Source organism: Bos javanicus, chromosome 25, assembly GCF_032452875.1.
Source record: "Bos javanicus breed banteng chromosome 25, ARS-OSU_banteng_1.0, whole genome shotgun sequence".
Classification (NCBI taxonomy): domain Eukaryota; kingdom Metazoa; phylum Chordata; class Mammalia; order Artiodactyla; family Bovidae; genus Bos; species Bos javanicus.
This window is the reverse complement of record NC_083892.1, coordinates 26,487-32,698: the sequence shown is the minus strand read 5'-3', so window position 1 is coordinate 32,698 and position 6,212 is coordinate 26,487. Positions and strand designations below refer to the sequence as shown.

At 51.5% G+C, this 6,212-nt stretch overlaps 1 pseudogene; it reads right to left on the bottom strand.

The window, feature by feature from the left end:
• Positions 1-3,028: 3,028 nt before the first annotated feature.
• On the bottom strand, positions 3,029-3,159 carry LOC133238966 (5S ribosomal RNA; annotated as a pseudogene).
• Positions 3,160-6,212: the final 3,053 nt, after the last annotated feature.

The following is a 6,212-nucleotide window of genomic DNA, read 5'->3' as shown; positions in this document are numbered from 1 at the left end:
CTGTTTCTCTGATCAGGGCCACGCCGCCCTAGAGGTGTCGATCTTTGGGACCTGCCGTGACCTGAACCCCGCGGCCCGCTGGACTCTAAATCTCCTTCGGGCATAGGCGCAACGAATCTTGAGTGCCCATCTTGCCCGGCACCTGCCTGGTGCTCAAACACACGTGGAGCCATGGAGGCACGGTCCACTGGAGCGTGTCAGCCCTGCCCCTTCGCACTACCGAGGCCCCCCTTTGCCCCCACGCCACCCGTCAAGCACTCGACCTTCCTGAGAGAGCAGACGAGCCACAGGCAAGCACACAGACAGACACACAGACACTTGCACGCACCCACGCCAAGGGTGACAAGCTGGCCTGCGCAAGCTCCTCAGCCAGAGTCAGAGCACCTGGCAGAGGCCAGGGCCAGAGGAACGGGCCGGCGGCCGGCTGTCAGGAGATACAGAGGCAGAAATACCTGAAGATTCCGAGACAGACTCCAAGACGTCGAGAGGAGATACACACACACACACACATACACACACACACACGCACACACACTTGAGTGTGGTCTTTGGAAATACTTCTGTTCGTAGTTGCTGGGTTGAGCCCAACTTTGATATGACCCATGGACTGCGGCCCATCAGGCTCCTCTGGCCGTGGCATTTCCCAGGCGAGAATACTGGAGTGGGATGCCATTTCCTTCTCCGGGGGATCTTCCCGACCCAGTGATCAAACCCGAGTCTCCTGCGGGCGGATGCCTTGCCATCTGAACCAGGACATCGCTAATTCCCTAGGCAAAATACAAAGAATAGAGCTCGTGTTCTACTAAATGCAAAGATGATTTCAGAAACAGAAGCTGTCCTTTGTTGGTATCTGTGAATCTTTATGTGGTTTTTGTTGATTTTTACTATTAAGGCTACTTGAACAAGGCAAGAGAGAAACCCCAGAATTGAAAAGCAACTGACGTTTTTGAAAGAAACATGTGCAGGCGAAGCTCTCTTCCTTTTTGAGAGATGGTTAAATGCAAAATCTTGATTCAACACATATGACTTTTGTGAACTTTATTTCAAATCTCCATGATGAACCCCTAAGGCGTCCAGGAAGAAAGGACTAGAGGGGCAGACAGAAAGAGCAACCTTTCCCCTTAGTGCCATCTCAACCAGCTGCTTAGTTCCTTCATCTCAAGGACTACCATCTGGGCTTCTCTGGTTTGTCTGATTCTTGTTTCGGGACCGTTTCTAGTCACAAGGCTGTCAACAGAGGGGGTGGGGTTTGTGTGTGTGGGGGAAACCCTTCTCTCCATTCCACATGAGACCCAGTGGACAATCCAGGCCCTGCCCACTGCATTGTGTGTGCAGCAACAGTATCAACGGTGATGCTGGTTAACAATGCATATTCCTGGAATCCACTCCGTTGGCTAATGACTGTGTGTGGTGGTGGTCTGGAACCTACACCCGGAAGCTGTCTTGATGATTGCAAATGACACCAAAGTCTGAGGACGATGGAAGATCTTCACATTTCTGCAAGAGCCACACACCTCCAGAAGGAACCACAAGACTTGCCAGAAATGGTCAAGGTATAAGTATTGGACTAAACGTTGGAAGGTCTCCACCTTTGCTATGGAAGTCAAACGATCTTTCTTTGAAATGAAAATGGAGCATACTGAACGTTCACATTCTTCTAGAGCATTTCAAAAGCCCTAACTTGTAGAAATCTGCTGTACGAGTTCCTTGAAAGCAAGAACCTATATGTATGGATGTGTCTTCATGCCGTAGATTGTTCCTCGAATATAGTGTACACATCAACCCAGGAAAGGAAAGAATTGAATCGCCAAAGAGATCAAAAGTTTCACCTTGAGGCTTCCCAGAGCTTTACTGTCTTTCACACACTAAGTAAATACTGAGCACCTACGATGAGCTAGGAGGCAAGTAATAAGTTTCTGGAAATAGAATGTGGAGAGAAGAAGACACAGAGTTCCTGCTTTCACTGAGACGACTCTAATGATACATCACAGGCAGATCCTGTGAGAACGTAGAGGGGCCTCTTCCCTCACCAAAAAACCTGGGTGTCAGGGAAGGCTTTTCAGAGGAACCATTGCATTGAGGTCCATAGGGTGAACCTAGGTAAACCAGGGTTGAGATGCAGGAAGAATTTCAGGCAGGGAAAATAGCATCTTGGAAGGCTATGTGACCAGGGAACCTTAGGACATTCAAGAAACGAAAAATGCCCTATGGGATGGAAGCTAAAGAGTGCAGAGGGCATTCCAGGCAAAAGACATCAGAGAAGAACATGAGGAGCAAGTCTGAAGGGAAGTGGTCGTATCTTCAATATGCTGGGAAAATACGAGAGCCGTTGGAGCAAGGAGGTGACAGCATTGCATCTGCATTTCCAAAAGGTCATCTTGCTCCACATCACTAATGATTGGAGAGGCTCAACTCCAAACTCCAAGGAGGGACCACTTCACATGAGTCCGATTGGGCCTCATTGCAATGTCTGTCACTAACACATGCTGGAGAAGATGTGGAGCAAAGGGAACTCTCCTCCACGGTGAGTAGGAATGGGCGTGGGTAGAGCCGGTATGGAAAAGCCTATGGAGGTTCCCGAAGGAACTAAAAGTGGAAGTAGCCTATGGTTCAGCAGTCCGACTCCCAGGCATAGATCCACCCACAGTATAAGTGAACAAGATAGATGCCCCGTTTGGGCACATCTATCTGTGCTTGCGCGGGCACAGGCGCATGCGCAATCGACTGCGAGGCAGGGGGTGGGGCGGGGGCTGGGGCTATGGCTGGAGTCGGTGCAAGCCCCGGGATTGCCTGAGGCAAGCCAAAGGAGCCCCAGATGGAGACGGGACTGCCGGTCGTCGGGTGTCCTGGAAGCCGAATGCGAATGCGGAGGGCCTCGCAGGCCGCGCGGAGGCAACCCAGGTCTGCAACGGGAGTCGGGGCCCCGGCCACCGGCTCCCCCCGCCCCGGGAGGGGCTGGGGTTGGGGGGCGGGATCCAAGAATCTGGACGCGAGGCGGGGGCTAAAGGACCTCTTCTGGTAGGCAGAAAGCCTCAAGCACCCGGGATTCCCAGGTGGTCTCCCATCCAAGGTACTAACCAGGCCCGACCCTGCTTAGACCCTGCTTAGCTTCCGAGATCAGACGAGATCGGGAGCCTTCAGGCTGATACAGCCAGAGATTGAGGTGGTTGGCGCGGGGTGCCCTAAGAGCCTTGCGCTTCGCCTCCCTTTCGCTCTGCCCTGCAGGTCGGGCCAACGGGCCGCACCTCTCTTCGGGGGGCGTGCTGTACTTGAGCCGCACGACCCGCGACCGGACTCCAGCCTGCTGACGCCGGCCCGCCCCCCGAACACCGCCAACACCAGACCAGCAAGCACCTGGCCGGGCCCAGGGGCCCGAGGGGCTTCGAGGACCCCCCATTGACCGGGAGGGCGTGCGTGCATGCGTGCGTGCGGGGCCTGGGGTCTGGGCTGAGGGGTGCGGAGGTCTCGGCGCCCTCCCACCCCCGGGCACTCCAGACCCGGCCGCGCTCGCTGAGCGGGGCCTCCCCGCATCCCTTTCGCTGCTCAGGCCCGCGCGGCCCCAGAGGTATCGGTCTTCGGGGCCCGCCGCCTCCTAACCCCCGCGGCCCAGGGGCCTCTGAACCTCCTGGGGGCCTAGGCGCAGCGAAACTTGAGTGCCCAACTTGCCCGGCACCTGTCCGGTGCCCAAACCCACTGGAAGCCAGGGAGGCGCAGTCGACTGGAGCGCCTCAGCCCCGCCCCTTCGCACTACCGACGCCCCTCTTTGCCCCCACGCCAAGCCCTCGACCTTCCTGAGAGAGCAGATGAGCCACAGGCAGGCACACAGACAGACACACAGACACTCGCACGAACCCACGCAAAGGGAGACAAGCTGGCCTGTGCAAGCTCCTCAGCCAGAGGCAGAGCACCTGGCAGAGGCCGGGGCCAGACCAACGGGCCGGCGGCCGGCTGTCAGGAGATACAGAGGCAGAAATACATGAAGATTCCGAGACAGACTCCAAGCAGCGAGAGGAGATACACACACACACACACACACACACACACACACACACACACACACACTTGAGTGTGGTCTTTGGAAATACTTCTGTTCGTAGTTGCTGGGTTGAGCCCAACTTTGATACGACCCATGGACTGCGGCCTATCAGGCTCCTCTGTCCGTGGCATTTCCCAGGCGAGGATACTGGAGTGGGTTGCCATTTCCTTCTCCGGGGGGATCTTCCCGACCCAGGGATCAAACCCCAGTCTCCCGCGGACGGATGCCTTGCCATCTGAACCAGGACATTGCTAATTCCCTAGGCAAAATACAAAGAATAGAGCTCATGTTCTACTAAATGCAAAGATGATTTCAGAAACAGAAGCTGTCCTTTGTTGGTATCTTTGAATCTTTATGTAGTTTTCGTTGATTTTTACTCTTAAGGCTACTTGAACAAGGCAAGAGAGAAACCCCAGAATGAAAAGCAGTTGACGTTTTTGAAAGAAACATGTGCAGGTGAAGCTCTCTTCCTTTTTGAGAAATGGTTAAATGCAAAATCTTGATTCAACACATATGACTTTTGTGAACTTTATTTCAAATCTCCATGATGAACCCCTAAGGCGTCCAGGAAGAAAGGAGTAGAGTGGCAGACAAAAAGAGCAACCTTTCCCCTTGGTGCCATCTCAACCAGCTGCTTAGTTCCTTCATCTCAAGGACTACCATCTGGGCTTTTCTGGTTTGTCTGATTCTTGTTTTGGGGACCGTTTCTAGTCACAAGGCTGTGAACTGTGGGTGGGGGTGGGGGGCTGTGTGGGGGTGGGGTAAGCCCTTCTTTCCTTTCCACATGAGACCCAGTGGACAATCCAGGCCCTGCCCACTGCATTGTGTGTGCAGCAACAGTATCAACGGTGATGCTTGTTAACAACGCATATTTCTGGAATCCACTCCGTTGGCTAATGACTGTATGTGGTGGTCGTCTGAAACCTAGACCTGGAAGCTTTCTTGATGATTGCAAATGACAGCAAAGTCTGAGGACGTTGGAAAATCTTCACATTTCTGCAAGTGCCACACACCTCCAGAAGAAACCACAAGACTTGCCTGAAATGGTCAAGGTATAAGTATTGGACTAAACGTTGGAAGGTCTCCACCTTTGCTATGGAAGTCAAACGATTTTTCTTTGAAGTGAAAATGGATCATAGTGAACGTTCACGTACTTCTAGAGCATTTGAAAAGCCCTAACTTGTAGAAATCTGCTGTACGAGTTCCTTGAAAGCAAGAACCTATATTTATGGATCTGTATTAATGCCTTATATTTTGCCTTGATTATAGTGTACACATCAACCCAGGAAAGAAAGAATTCAATTGCCAAGTATACAAGGAGATCAAAAGTGCCGAGCCAAGTGACAACTTGAGGCCTCCAAGATCTTTTCTGTCTTTCACACACTAAGTAAATACTGAGCACCTACGATGAGCTAGGAGGCGTGTAATAAATTTCTGGAAATAGAATGCGGAGAGAAGAAGACACAGAGTTCCTGCTTTCACTGAGAGGAATTTAATGATACATCACAGCCAGATCCTTTGAAAACTTATAGTGGGACCTCTTCCCTCACCAAAACCTGGGTGTCAGCAAAGGCTTTTCAGAGTAACAATTGATTTGAGATCCGTAGGTTGAACCTATGTAAACCAGGGTTAAAATGCAGGAAGAATTTCATGCGGGGAAAATAGCATCTTGGAAGGCTATGTGACCAGGGAAACTTAGGACATTCTAGAAATGAAAAATGCCCTATGGGACGGAATCCAAAAAGTGCAGAGGGCATTCCAGTGAAAAGACATCAGAGACAAACTTCGGGAACAAGCAATGAAAGGATGTGATCACATATTCAATATGATGGGAAAATCTAAGAGTAGTTGTGGCAGGGAGGTGACAGAATTGCATCTGCATTTCCAAAAGTTCATCTTGCTCCATAACACTAATGATTGGAGCGACTCAACTGCAAATTACAAGGAGGGACCACTTCCTCGAATCCGAATGGTCCTCATTGCAAAGTCTGTCAATAACACATGCTAGCGAAGATGTGGACCAAAGGGAACTCTACTCCACATGCAGACTGTGTGGGTGAATTCTCTAAGAAATTACGGGAAGAAGTGCTCCATCTTGTTTATTGCATTGTGTTTAGGGGAACTAATTTGGAATTAGTGGAGCCCATTTCTCAGTATATTATTTCCAAACTGGGCA